The sequence below is a fragment of the Lissotriton vulgaris genome, chromosome 3_1 (assembly GCF_964263255.1).
Source record: "Lissotriton vulgaris chromosome 3_1, aLisVul1.2, whole genome shotgun sequence".
Taxonomy (NCBI): Eukaryota; Metazoa; Chordata; class Amphibia; order Caudata; family Salamandridae; genus Lissotriton; species Lissotriton vulgaris.
In genome coordinates this window covers 85,433,031-85,448,865 of record NC_141689.1, presented here as the reverse complement: position 1 = coordinate 85,448,865, position 15,835 = coordinate 85,433,031, and the positions used below count along the sequence as shown (strand labels likewise).

The 15,835-nt window shown below is 42.5% G+C and overlaps 1 protein-coding gene across 2 annotated transcripts in view; it reads right to left on the bottom strand.

Annotated features, from left to right (window-relative positions):
- Positions 1-15,835, bottom strand: part of LOC147726001 (uncharacterized) — a 501,842-nt gene that overhangs the window by 451,278 nt on the left and 34,729 nt on the right. The window lies entirely within an intron of this gene.

The following is a 15,835-nucleotide window of genomic DNA, read 5'->3' as shown; positions in this document are numbered from 1 at the left end:
TTATGTCGACAGCCACCTCCTCTGAGAGGCCATTTCAGCTACATAAAAAAAAACAACAAAATATCAAGAAAATACAAATATTGCATATTGTGAACATTAATAAACTTGAGACAGTTGAACAGAATTATGTGCCAGAAGAGGTGCATCTATTTACAAATGAGAAAACATGTCTGAACAACAATGTTGTTTCCAACAAGAGCATTAAATGAAGAGCTATTTGTGGTAAGATATAGCGGGTAAAGAGTAAGGTTTGAGCTATAGCAGGTAAAGGGTAAGAGGTCATCCTTCAAATGCCAGACAAACCACAACCTGTAAATACAACCCGTGCACTCCAGATTAAGCAAAGAAAGAATTATCCCTTGAAAACAATATATATTTTTTAATCATAAACAGGGGCCAGGGTGGGACAACAGAGTTAGCCAAGTTCCAAGCTGGACGGCAACGCAAATTGTTGATTTGATTAATGTCTTCCTGAATAAATAAAAAAAAAAAAATGCACAGTGAATATCTATAATAATGGCAACATGAGTATGACGTTGGAGCTTTAGTGCTTCAAGAAATATGCACATTGTTATTAAAAGGGTGGACTGCCACGATTGCAGACGGAAAGAACAGATTCTCTAATAGTGAACACTCCTCCTTGCAAGTACCTATTAAACCTCCACATATTCAACCTTAGACCCTCCACCCACACCAGAGGAATAAGCCTTTCAAGCCTGTATGTATGTGTGCTCTGGTCTTTAAACGTACAAAAGGTGACAGGAATAATGCTTGCAATTTTTCTGACCACAAGCAAATGATTGGGTAGCATTCCATAGCATCGTTCTTTTGCCCACCATGTCACCTCAGCCCCACGCAAATCAGCCTTGCCCCTGCTCCAGTAGGATCAGTGCAGCCTGAAATGCCAGGCCAGGTATTTCCAGGCTCAGAACACAAGCAGCCTAATAACCGGTTACAAACCGATTGGGGCTCTTCGCTTTGGTATACCTTTATTCCAGTAACACAGTGAGCACAAGACCAATGTCTGGGCATACCCTTACCACTTATGGCAAAAAACTGGTCTTGGGTTGCTTGTGTTCCAGTTCAGGGAGGATCTGGTCTGGCTGTTTGGGCTGAACTGTTCCTATTGGAGCAGTCAAGACTGATTTGCATGTGGCTGAGGAGTCCAGAAAATAAACAAAATATACCAAAATCTGTTTTTCCTTGTGGAAAAATTGGCAACGTGCTATTCAAGAAAGATTACTTTCAGAACAAAAGCACAGACTTATATAAAAAAAAGACAGTTTCGTTTTTTGCATTTTTTTTTTTGTCGTAGCAGATTTTTACTTTTTTGTGGTTTATACCTACTTGCAGTTTGTGGTGAAAAACAGGTGTGAAACCTATAGATGAACTTGGTAAGCTCTACCCCAATTAACCGAACTGGTTGTTTTTGGGAAATAACTGAGAGCCCTTATCTTCCAATATTCGGTGTGTTTAGAAACACAATCACGCCATTGCAAGAGCTATATGCAAATAAAACAGGGAGTATGCATATTATAAATCGTCAAAAGTGGAAAGTGAGGAGTGGATGGATGATGTATGTATCAGAATAGATTAACACAAAATAATCTGTCAGGCTAAGAAGGATATGTGTAAATATATAAAACACCAGAAAACGAATAAAAAAGCTATAAACGGATCCAAAATAAACACTGAAAGTAATTGAAGGGGCTAGTTATTTTTTTTTTGAGCAGCCTTTGCAGGATGGATCGTCAGGGTGTAATACGTAGCACCGTTCAATCGATATGTAAGCACTATGTACAAATACTATACGTTACAAGCACTGGCAAAGCCAATGCGAGAATTATTGGCTTTGTCAATGTTAATCATTTATGGCAGGCTTCTCTTAAGTCAGTCCTGGAGGGCTGGACCCATGCCACATTTTTATCATATCCACATTAAGATAAATTATCTTACAAACCTGGCGTGGATCCGGCCCTCCAGGCCTGACTTTAGAGAACCCGGATTTATGGGCATAAGCCTATTAGGAGATGTGCCCAGAACCTCAGCATGTTGGTCCTACTACACGACTCAATCCTGGTCTGTCAGTTTCTGATTTGAAAGCTTTGATCATAGCGGCACACCCTGAGGAGAGGGAGAGAGGAAGTGGTTGAAGAACAAAAACAATTTATGAGCAGCTGCTCACTACTGTAAACTAACAAGCATTTGCAATGCAATAGGTCTCGCATTAGGAAAGTTTGAGCCATTGGTATTGTAAATGACATTTTTTATTTATGTGTTGGTTTTGAAAATTGCAAAATTAATAGCTTTGTCATTTACAATGCCAATAGTTTTAACTTTCGTAAATGTGACACCTATAGCATTTGTAAAGCAATATGTGTTGTATTTACGTGACGTTATGTATTGATATTACAAATAACAATGGCTTTTAATTTTTTAAATAATTAATACTTAAATAAAAGTTATTGTAATTTATAATGGCAAAAGCTTAACATTTTGTAATTAACTTTTGTGAAGATTATGTTCAGTGCATTTTACTGTGACGAAAATCTAAGAACAGAAGTGAAATATTAACATCTTTTTGTGACATTTGTAATAAAGCTTGAAACATTGAGAGAACATATTTGAACCAGTTGTTGAATGGTTGCACAGATGGATGCTGTGGTGGCGCGGAGTGATGTAGTAGCGACGGATGATGCTGTGGCGTTCAGTGATGCTGTGGTAGCGCATAGTGATGTTGTGGTAGTGCATAGTGATGTTGTGGTAGTGCATAGTGATGTTGTGGTGCCCCTGAGTGATGCTGTTGTGGTGCCCCTGAGTGATGATGTTGTGGTACCCCTGAGTGATGCTGTGGTGGTGCTAAGTCATGCTGTGGTGATGCGATAGATAGATAGATAGATTGTGGGTGATAGATAGATAGAGTGAGGGTGATAGATAGAGGGAGGGCGATAGAGTGAAGGAGATAGCTAGATAGATAGATAGATCGAGTGAGGGCACTAGATAGATAGATCGAGTGAGGGCGATAGATAGATAGAGTGAGGGCGATAGATGGATAGATAGTGAGAGCGAGGTTGGCGGCTTTATGCTAAGTGTAATGGTCATCCAAAATTACCAATTCCGAGCGGTAGAAGAGGGACGGTTTTACTAAAGTCTGAAGTCTTAAGACACATTTATATTACTGACAGTCTAGCATGAGTAGGTGGATAGAATCACAATACTTGTAGCTGAAGAGTTTAACAATAATTGGTTTGGAAGCAGAATGGAACTAGAGTGAGAGATCCACACATATGCTCAACAGTACAATGCTTCGATATCTCAGATGTATTAAACAGTTCAGAGATTACTTTCTTGAACAACGGTTCCACATTGCTCATCGCTCTTTCAGGAATTCCCATCACATGCACATTGTCACATACAGAGTAACCCTCAATATTTTCAAATTTGCCTTGAATTTGTTTCACTGTCAAAATAAGCTTTTCTGCAGTGGATGGGGAGCCTGTGTATTGTTATCTTGGTTTGGAAATCATCTGACTTTTATCATTATTTCGGTCTGAATGTTTACCATGCCTCGATTGAACATATTCACCTTGCAAGGAGTCTTCTTCCCTGTAAGCCATTGAACCGCAGGGTGCTACAGGCCTCCACCCAGGCCCGTTAATATTAGTTATGCACACAAAAACCCTCAAGAACATCCGCCATGACAACATAGACTTAGTCTCCCTATCAGAAATTGGGCTCTCACAATTCTAAAAATATTTACTTAATGTGCTTTAAACCAATATATTAAAGGACTTTAGTTCACTGCAATTTACTTGATAGTAATATATATTTTTTAGGGTGATAGACAATAATTATTTGCTGTTTTAGCCCACGGGCTATACAAAATACAGACAATCATGAATAACACTTTACATCAATAGGCACAAATATAATAAAAGCAATTTTAAAAGACTGGCCATTGTGAAGCAATTCATCTCTGACAGTTCTGCAATGCTAAAGTATTTGCTTTACTATAAAAAGGAAAATTGGTTCTGGACAATGCGCATGCCTGTGAGATGTGAAGTGTTAACTTCTAGTGATAACAGAGACAGACTTCTAGTTTACGTAGGCGATTACTGAAAATTATTTTACAGTTGTTGACTCAGAATCTGTATACATATTACTTCTGTAATGAATGATACCCACACCAATTCTCTCTTCTTGTATGGAACAGTACTGCTTCTACACGTTCCCCCACCTCCAAACTGGCTGGGCTGATTAACATTCACTTGCTGGACACAGCCGAAGTAAGCTTTCCAGAAGTCTCTGTCAACAACAGGTTTTCTTGGAGTTATTCTGCACTGGAGCACTAATGACAAACCTCAAATTTATAACATTCTGGCTATTCTGATTTTGAGGCACGGAATAAGCAGCCGCTTTTAGTACATCGGAATTCCTTGTAGCAATTCAACTGATTATAGATAGTCTGTCCTCGGGATTAATGGGAGAATAATAATTTTTAAAAAAGCAGGGGTGGGCACGGAACAGAAAAAAAATGTGCAGCAATAATGTCGTCTGGCACTCTAGCGCCTCTCAGTGCATAAAGGGATAGATTTCACCAAAATAAAAAGCAACACTGAGTAAAGGACCAAGTAGGATGTCAAACGTAAGAGTTTCTACAGAATGTGTACAATGCTGTCATGGCAGATCTCAAAGCGGCATGACACAACACGATATATACATTTTATGAAGTAGAAATAAAAATATTAAAAAATACAGCACCAAGAAAATTCTCTACTACTAAGGTATCTTTCTACGTTTAACCAAATATAAAGCTGGAAGAAGCCCTTTTCTTTTACAGTTTCACAAACCGTGAAACATGCCAGTACTTCTATTTGCATACAATAACAAACGAAGTGGAGAGGCACAGCTGGCAGGGCGTCTGAGTTGCAGAACGCGAACCAAACTTGGTAACAGTTGACTCTTAGAGCACGAATATAATCAAACTATTCTGGTTCACCAAAGACTACATATATGAAAAGAAGCAGGCGTATAGTAGAAATATGATGACATGTCTACGATTAGTCTGCTTTTCTTCGTATTTCTAAGCCAACAAAGACAGTGGTGTAGAGAGGTATATGCAGGACGTTAATGAAATGGTTGGCATTTTACATGATACGTGCTTGCGCGCGTGCGCACACACTAAATGTGACTGGCAAGTCATCTTGACACTATGTCCTGTAGCTATTACAACAAGCAGGAAGTGTGATAAGGGAGGGGGTGGCAAATGGTGAGCACTTTCGCGGCCGCTTTGATGTTCTCAGTGGCCACGCGGCTCACTGAGATCATCAAAGCGGCCGTGAAAGTCCTCCCTGCAGACTTTGGGAGCATTTTTAAAAGCCCCTTACTTAATTCTCGAAAAGCATCGCCAACGCAATAGCTATAGCGAGACCTAAAAAGACATCATGCGACCAGCTCTCACCTCACTCCTCTCCCGGACGAAACAGGCATTCAGGGCAGAAACGTATAGCACTGACAAAGTAATAAGGGAAACTAAAAGGAATTCAGATCGAACACAAGGCAGCTGTAGGAACAGACGTGCAGCTTACAGGGTAGAGAGTCCCGAAACTGTTATGAAGAGTTTGTCAGGCAGTAAATAATTAAGCTTATGTAGCTTTCCTAATTCGGCTTCAGAGCGCCACAAATCAAGAAAGCACACTGTAACCTTTACTCCACATTCGGCTGTCAGTGCCTACCTCTGAAAGCCACAGTGTGCTGAAACTTTTCAGACATTCACCCCCAGTCACTATTAGATCTGAGTTGAATCTATCATCATTCTTCAGCTCAATTTGCCACCCCAGGATGCTTATTTCCGGTCCAGGGAAGACCTGGATTGGCAGCTCGGGCTGGACTGTTCCCATGAGGAACTGGATCAAGACTGATTTGCATATGGCTGAGTTTGAACTGGGGTGGCGAAGTGACCTAAAGAACGATGATGGATTCAACCCAGATCTTATAGTGACTGGGGGTGAGTGTCTGAAAAGGTTCAGCATTCCGTCCATCATCTTCTTGTGTTTGCCCCTAAGATGGCAGGGTATGCCCAGACGTGGGACCCTTGGTCAATTTGCTACTTGGGTCAAGCTAGCTTGGCTGCTGAGGGGTGTTACTCTCAAACCGGTCCCAGGATGCTAGTTTCCAGTACAGGGAAGACCAGGCTTGGCAGTTCAGGCTGGACTGTTGCCATTAGGAACAGGGTCAAGACTGATTTGAATATGGCTGGGTCTGAACTGGGGTGGAGAAGTGAGCTAAAGAACGATGATGGATTCAACCCAGATTCAATAGTGACTGGAGGCGAGTGGAATGTTTCAGCGCTCCGGCCATCTTCTCCTTGCGTTCTCCATGTGTTTGCTTTGTATTGTAGCTTGCCAATAGAGAAGTTTACCAGATTTGTCCACTCATTCATAGACCTGCCTTGTGGAGGCTATCCATATTCGGCGGGCCTCCTCCAGGCATAGCTGGTGCAAGGAGGCTCTATGTAGGGCCAAGTGGCGTTGCATCCGTTGCGTCTAGTTTACATTTTTAGAAGAATATTTCTATTTCTGCCCCAGTGATCTCTCTGTCAGCCTTTAGCGGTCCTTGCCTCTGACATATGAGAAGGCAATTCTTCGCAAGCATGCCTTACAGGCTCGACAGCACGCTAGGCGAGTCCACAGAGGCTTTGTTTATATCTAGGAATGCCTTTAGTTCCTCTGCCAAGTAAGAGGAGAAGTGCTCATCCGTCAGGAACCATGCATTGAGACGCCACATGGACCTCTCCCCATTGCAATATGCCATCACTAGAACACGATCAAATATCCCCCATGGAAAGATATGTGTACCACTTGTGTGCATGAGATCGTGGACCGGGGGCAACAGGTGTTCAATGAGGGACAGAGAGCCATGCACCACTGATGTATGGTGTATATCCCCGATTTCCAGGATTCTATATTCTCCATACATCCAATCCAGTGGCCCAGTCAGACTAGCCCCTACCCTTCGTCTGTGATGCCTCAGTGGGTCTATGCCAATCTTGGTCAGTCATAATATCATTGCAGTCTCCCCCTGTGATCATCACTCGATTTGGTAAGGCAAGTATGAGCTCCCTGAGGCTCGCTAGTGTTGGCCAGGCCAATACGGGTGATGGGTGGGCTTTACATACACATACTAGATTGTACAGGGTGCGCTCCAAGGATCCTTCAAGGAACAAACCCTCCCAAATGCATCTCAGGACACCCTGGAGACTACCAGGGGCAAGGGTTTGTGAAGGTGTATGGCCACCCCTCTGGAGCCCCGGGAACATCCGCAAGGGAAAAATCGATCACAGCCCTGGAGGGCTAGAAATGGGCAGCTGGTACCTTGGGGGTGAATATGTTGGAGCATTAGGATCACCGCGGTATGCTGGTGAGCGAAGTGCATTACAGTCCCCCTCTTAATACAGTCCATTAGCCCATTAACGTTTCATGTAATTACCATGAAGACACATATGGTGGTCGTGGCAGCCGGTAGTTATGTGGAAAAGGGAAAGACGCAGACAGTCCCCCAGCACCAAGAATGTCATAATGGCAATGCCTACTGTGGGGCTCACAGTGTGTGTTGTCTGGATGTGTGAAGAATGAGCTTGGTACCGAGAGCAGTTGAAAAGAAAGAATATGCAAACTAACCAGACAAACAAAACAAACCACAACCCCTGAACACCGCCCCCCCCCCCAAACCTCCCTCCACAAAGAAGCATTTTTTGCCCAAACTCACAAACTAGAAGCAGAAAAATTACGTGGGGTGCAATAAGGCGGTGAAGTCAATTAAATCATCCCCAGCTCCGCATGAGGAGTGAAATGTGGAAAGTACATCAGTAGGATTCAATGGTGCTGGCTTTCAATATTTAGTTGTGCAGCACAGCCACCTGCAGAGCCCTACACTATCTTAGGGCCCTGGCCCGATTGCCAGCTGTTATTCATCAGTATTCATCAGTAGTGGCGTCCAAGGGTGTCTCCGGGGTCTGCACCTCATCGTTTTCGTTCTGCTTCCGATGCTCCCCTTCAGATGCCATGGAGGCTTCAGTATCAATGAAGCCTTCTTTTTTCCATCTAGATCGTTTACGACACCACGACTCAGTAGTTCCCCTGGTCCCAGAAAGATCGTCTGCCACCTCACAGGCTGGTTCAGGGCATTAGGCCACTGACATGAGAGGTTCATATTCCGTAGTTTCTGCTTAACTTGATCGCATGATTTTTGCTGAGATTGGACATGACCGGTGTAATCCAGAAATATCAGAATGTGGCCAGATTGATGCACCAGGTGACCCTTTAACCTCACCCCTGTGAGGAAGGCATCTCTGTTAAAAAACCTGGCTGTTATAGACGGCTCCCAGTGGAGATTTCTGAGCCAGTCACCTGTGGGTTATTTAAATTAGCAGGGGGACAGGTGAGCATCGTCTAGCCAGGACCGGTTCCACTGGTCCAGAAATGTTTCCAGTGATGAGTGCTCGGCTTCCTCCAGGAACCCGATAAACCGGAGATTGTTGCAACAAGCCTCGTTTTGCAGTATCCTCCACTCGGTTGTGAAGACTTTTGGTGGATTGAGGTAGGTGAGCTACTTCAGAGGAGAGTGCCCGCACCGTGCCTTCCACCTCGCAAATCCTACCCTCCGCTTCTGTTACTCGGTCTATCACTAGGGGGAGGTCTTATCTCAATAGAGCCACATTGACCCTGACCTCTCTAATCTTGATCTCCAGCGCAGACAGAGTCCTGAAATGGCCTGCAATATTACAAAGGTGTTGTTTCCGCTGTGTGGTATCGATTTGCGAGTCTCCTGCCGGGGGAAATCTTCATTCCCCTTTAGGGGCAGTGTATTTGGTCATTTTAGTTTGTGCTTGGGGACTCATGTCACATCCCTTAGTGCCTGTGGTTGCATTTAGCGAGAAGTCCTGGTCATTGCAAGTGAGTTCTTGCCCTGGTTGCCCCACAGGGCTCACTTCTCCTCACCATGGCCCTCTGACCTGCGTGACAGGTGATGGTTGGGGATCTGACTCTTATGTTTTGTAATATCGCAAGCGGATCGCCTTTAAGGCATTGACCCTGGCCTACAAAGCTCTTCACAAGGGGGGAGCTAAGTACCTCCAAAAGAGACTGGTCTTTTATCAACCGACCAGGTCTCTGAGGTCGGAATCCTTGTACCTGGCTGCTGTCCCACGGGTTAAGAAAGCGCGCCTCGGTGGCCGCTCTTTTGGACTGCTGGCACCACAGCTGTGGAACTCTCTGCCGCTGGCTCTGCGGGGAGCCACTAGCCTGCTGGCTTTTAGGAAGGGCCTTAAAACTTGGCTGTTCACTCAGTAGCCTGTCTTTTGTAAATTTTCTGGCTGATTCTTCTTTTTTTTATCTGGTGTTATGTTAGTATGTCGCAGTTTCCTTTCTTTCTCCTATAAAGCGCCGTGTCACTCTTTTTGAGTAGCCAAGCGCTATAGAAAAGATTAAATAACATAACATAATATACCCCAAAATATAGGCCTGGGTAGTCACCTAGCCCTTCATCTACATTTCCGTGCCATTGTACTACATAATGGTTATTGGTATGGACCTTTTACCCAATTACGGTACTGCATAAATGTTGTGTGGTTTCCCCAGAGCCACATGAGGATTCTCAGAATCACAGAAGGATTACCATCTACTGCATAGCAACTATGTATAAGGGTCATCCCGTTCGTCATCCTCGGCTGACATGACACAGCAAGGTAGAACACCGGAGGGTACCTTTTGGGTATATATATACCATATCAGTCCTGGGGCAGGCAGACACACTGACGCAAGACGCTGCAGTTCCTACACGCAGATACTCCAGCTCGGAGTGGTCTGACATCCCTCGCGGGATGTCCAACTCGAGGCCAAGATGGGGTCCCACAGTTTCTCACTTAAGATAATGGGGTTGGGTTTCAGCCTATGGGGATTCTTGTCTCTGCACCTACATACATGCCAGGTACACTTAGGTACATCTAGTTAGGGCTGCATCGTAGGAGTATGCATTATTATTTCATGTATTTTTATACCTGCATATATTCATTGTTTTAGCACAATGGTAGGAATCTACCATCCATTTATTCTGTTGGTGCTTATAATCATTTATATCTGTTTCCGTCTTATGGTTGTTTCAGCATATCTATTTTGCACTGGAATGACGCTGGTTCAATAAATGCTTCTTGAAAGCGTCCCCACCGTTTATTCTGGGTTTCTCTCTGAGACAAAGTGAGCACAAGTGATTGAGCGAAAAGTACTGTATCCATGATCCCTGATTGGACAGAGTTGTCATGTTCGATAGTTACCAAGAACTATTCTCTCCTTCGTAAGAGGAGTTTACAGTGGCACTGTGAGCTAGCTGGTATACAGGCGAACATACCTGGTCCGGGTGTCTGGACACCAATCCCACAGTCTATGTTGTGTAAACGTGCAGATCCTATATAGATTTATAGGAACTACATGGCGCAGCCAACGTTGGTTTGGTTCTTATTTAACGGTCAAACCTGAGTAGTTCAGTTGTGCTTTTCTCAGAGACCCCTACTCGCATTCAACCAGAGTGAGAAGGCAAAAATCCACAGCAGCTGAGTAGGAATATCCTATGTATTGGCTGTAGGTTTATTCAAGCTTGATTTTTTTTTTTTTATTTAACAATTCTTTATTGAGGTGTTTTCACTTTTTAACCAGCCAACCCCTTCTCCTCCCCACCCCTACCCCATATAGGCATTTTCAATTTATATATACATACATTGACAGGTGTAAACATAGTGATATACATATTCAAAAATGATTCAATCATATTTATACCAGTATCCTGAGAGAATTGGTTAATCAGGACATTCTATCCCTCGTGTAAGGAGGTTCCATATTTCTAATCCCTTCCTTTTCTTATTCCTTCCCTTTCTGCTATAAATAGCTATCTCTAGGCTATATGTTGCAAGCAGTCGTGCCCGCCAGTGCTGGAATGTTGGTGGGTGTGGGTCTAGCCAGACCGATGCCAGGCAAATTCGGAGCACGGTCATTGAAACAAACAAAAGTCCTTTCAATAGATCAGGTTGAGTGTCTCCGTCTGCCTCTAGCATTATTTCCGCAGTTGAGATCTCTATTCTTGTTTCAAAGATTCCTGAAAGAAAGATAGAGATTTCCCGTCTAATGGGGCTAAGTGTCTCACATGTAGCGAACATGTGTATTAAATCTGCTTCAGGTATAGCGCATCGTGGGCACTGTGCCCCTTTGCCCGTACTCCATTTAGCTATTCAGTTGGGGATTTAATACAATTGGAAATAGGTTTTATAATACTGAGCTTGCAATTTGGTTGACATTAATAGTGTTTGGGAAAGTTCGAATGCCCTCTGAATTGAGCTCTACGGTGTATCTAGTTTGTTCTGCCATTTACGGATATGTTTATCCAAATCATAAGGTAATCCAGCAATTAAATTATAATATATTTCCCCAATTTTGACTCTAGTATTTTGGACGACTGATTTGATTGTCTGGATTCTCTGGAATGCAGCTCTACCGCCTCCCTTTTTCGTTATAAAATCTCTTATTTGTAAATATTTGAAGAAATCTCGATTTTCTAAATCAAATTCATTTTTTATCTCTTCGAATGACCTAAAACCTGTTGAGTTATAGAATGATCCAAATTGCGTAATGCCCGACCTGACCCATTGCATCATACTTGTGTCCGTAAAGATCTTTGGGAGGTTATTATTCCTATGGAGAGTCGTATAATAGGAAAACCTTCCGATCCCGAGAAGTTTACGTACATGATTCCATGCAGTGTAGATTCCTTTTAGGGATTTGAAACAAACTTTTTTAAAACGGCAATCGTATGTCAATCGCCACAGATGTTCTCCAATTTCTTTACAGAGGATAAGTTCCTGTGGAGTTGGGACCCCCCTCTCTTGATCGGGCTACCTATTTGGGATCAGAAGTGCCCTGCTATATTTAAGTATTGGAGCCCACCAATAAGTTTTAAAATTAGGCAAGGCAAGACCTCCTCTTTCCTTCGGTAGGGTGATGAATCTATAAGCTCTTCGTGACCTGCTATACCCCCAAATAAAACGAGAAAAATATTATCAATTTCTTTAAAGATCTGTGGGTCAAAGTTTAAACAAATAGTTGTAAAAAAAATATAAGAATTAGGGAAAAAATAACATTTTGATTAGATTACATCTCCCAATAATAGTTAGATGTAAATCATGCAATCTACTGAGGCTCTTTTCTGTTTGTTTCATGAATGGGTTCAAATTAAGTTTAACCAGATTATCTAATTTTGAGGTAATTTTAACTCCTAAATACAATGAATTATCAACTATCCGAACGTCATTATAATTGCTTTTGTTGTTGATTATAATCTGGGTTTTATTTTGATTTAGTTTGTAGCCAGAGATTTCTCCAAAATTACTTGCTTCCTCTTCCATTAAATTACCTGCTTCATTTGGGTTGGTCGTGACAATTGCTATGTTATCTGTGCAAGCCAGGGTCTTGGTTTCTCCGTTAGGGGTCCTCATAGGTGTTATGGCTAAGTTGGTTTCTAACCTGCGTATGAACGGGTCTATAAATATAGCGAATAATAGGAGGTGAGCATGGGCAACCCTGCCTTGTCCCTCTGGTAACTTTGATGTTACCTGAGATTTCCCAGTTGATCATAACCACGGCTTCCGGATTGACATATAACATGCGAACAGCGTTGATAAATTGTTCCCGATCCCACTCTTTGACATAGCAGTCCATAGATATTGCCAGGAGACCCTATTGAAGGCCTTTTCTGCATCTAACAAGATCAGCGCCATAGGGTCTCCTACTTCTGCTATGTTAAAGAGTGTGAACACCCGCTGAATATGATGAGTGGTAGATCTGCCTGGAACAAATCCATGTTGCCTAGTTGAGATAATTTTATGAATTACAGGGCAGAGTCTACTAGCTAGCAATTTAGAATAGATTTTAGAGTCGCTATTTATTAACGTAATTGGGCGGTATGCCCCTAGCTCCGTGAGGTCTTTATTCTTCTTAGGGAATACGATAATTTTAGCACGAGCCCAGGATTCAGGTGGCCGCCCTCCTTGGTAAACATGAATCATTATTTCGGTTAAGATTCCTCTCAATTGCTTGTGAAATCTAGCATAAAATTCAGTGGGAACTCTATCTAGACCGGCTGCCTTTCCAGGTAAAAGACTGTTTATTGATAGAAGGATTTCTACCCATTGCGGTATCTCTGCCAGAGTGTCTTGGTCCGCTTGTGGGAGCTGAATCCCCATGACTGAATCGAGATATTCCTCCATTTTGGACTGGCTTTTGTTAGTCTCCGTATATAAATCCTCATAATAACTCTGGAACGCATCCCTAATCTCGCTGGGGTCTTGTGTAAGGCTGTTAATAGGGTCTCTGATCTCTCTGATTATGTTTTCCGTGCTATGCTGTCTTGTTCGGACTGCTAGTTGGTGTCCTACCTGCTCACTTAATTCATAGATTTTCTCTTTATTCAAAGTGACTTTGCATATTGCTTTTCCAGTGAAGATCTCTACTATTAAAGTTTTGTTTCGCCTCTTGGTTGCTTTTAATTCAGAATCTAAGAGTTTCTCCCCTGATCCCCGCCTTGAGTGCGTCCCAAACTACTTCCAACGGAGCACTACCCAGATTATTACCCTAGCAATTCTGGAATCCAGTTTTCAATGAGCTGACAATATTTTTAATTTACCAATATAGCCCTTTCGAATGTCCATTTACTGTGATCATGTTGTATCTTCCCAGTGTCAATACTTAAGATTATGGGATTATGATCTGCTAGAACCCTGGGTAATCTATTGATGGAGCCCTTGGATATGATAGTGTGGGAGGCAAATATGTAATCCAGCCTGGCAAACTTAGAATGTGGGTGTGAGAAAAAAGTAAAGCCGGGATTATTTGGGAATTTAATCTGCCAACAGTCAGAAATCCCATGTGTGTTGCATAATTCCTCGAGGGCTCTAAATACTTTTGGTTTCCTACCCTGGTATACGAAATTGTGCCACAATAACCAGTCAGATGGTAAATTTATATTAAAATCGCCACACACGATCATTGGGAATGACCAGTGTACTAATTCATTATTATTCAAGCTTGAAGGACAAATAGATCCTATTGTGCATAAAACCTTCTCTCAGTTTCCTTGAACACTTTATCAACAATGGCTGACGAAAACAACCCTGTGCCAGCACAACGTGTGAATGCAGAGGAAGGAGAACAAAAAGGAAAAATAAAAATTTCAGAAAATGTCAGAACAGCTCTCAAACTAGCAGAGTATGGAGTCACAGATGGGGGTAGTCGGGACAGTAACATTTATGATTAGGTACACAAATCATATAGAACAGGGGTAGTCCATTTATGGGTGTGAAATTCCCACCAGCAGATGCACGCACAAATACATTTCACTCTTACACTGAAGATGAAACACCAGGGCAATATTGTCCATTCGAAGACATTGAAGTTCCGCTCACCTACCTGGAAAACAAAGTGGTTTAAATGTGCCCTCCCACAAACAAAAGATAAAGGTAAGACTCAGCAGAGAGGGAGCCACTTTGCCAGTTCTAGCAGCTTGCACACCGCATCGCGGGAGCAGACTTACGTCCTTGCACAAAGAAATAATAAAACTTTACAGAAACCTGACACAGTTCGTGATGAGAACATTCACACTTCAGACAACAAGGGCTATACCAGCGGCACAAATTCAGGGGTCCGCAACTAAAATTACTCCACAAACGCTACACGCAGGCATGGGTAAAATGCCCACTAGACAGCAAATGCCATTCTGGATAGCTCAGAAAATCTCAGTTAGAGGCAGTGTTTCCACACACAAGCTCTCAAGAAAAACACAGAATGCTAACAATCTGCTTGCCAATGGGATTAGCTGCCATATATACCAGAACACAAGATATCCCTTCAAAAGCAATAGTACTGGATGTATTAAGACAATGTATTACAGAATGAGTATGGAGCAGAGCCTGCTATGAACTTGGTGATGAAATTATTAGGAAATTTTGCCCAGGTATCAACTATGATATTAGCAAACATAAAAGGGGAGGCAGCAGCAGTGGCAATATGCCAATGCCCATGGGAATTCACACCTTTACAACAGGAGCGTGAAATACCAAAAATTATCGAAGATACATATGCCGAACTAGGTAGATATAGTTTGGGAGCTAGAGCAACATAACCTCAACTCATGGGTTGGCCTGAAAACGATAATACCAAGCAAGGACCTGACTCTTTCCAGAAGAAATGGGATAATAAAAAACAAAAGAATAGAGAGAATAGATCGCAATCAAGGGCTGGGTCTCCTCAAAAAGAGCCCTCCAAAAGGAAGCACAACCTTAGGAATCATGATAACATTATAAAACCTGACAGGGATCAGGATACTCGCTCCTTTAAGGGTTCACCAAAAAACTCAAAGAGGAAAAGACGGTCAGAACACAGACAGGAAGAACGTACATAGTCCAGAGATACACATCGTACTTCGGACTATAATATCAAAAAAGAAGATCAATCAAAACCTCAATTTAAAAAGAAGAATGTAGCAGGTCTTAAAGTTAGACCTGCCAAGGATACTGAGGACTCAACTTCTGAATTGGGAATGGGCTCTGACGATGTTAGACAGCGCAACAGAACCTGATGGAATTTCTGGTGACAGTGGGTTTGAATGTTGGAGTTGAATGTGTGACTGTCATTGAGAAACCGAATTTAGGCAGACAGATGGCAGATGAACATCGCATTCTCCTACTTCGAGAACAGAAGTGGGTCTACCGCTTGCAGAGTCATGTCACTGGTTTAAA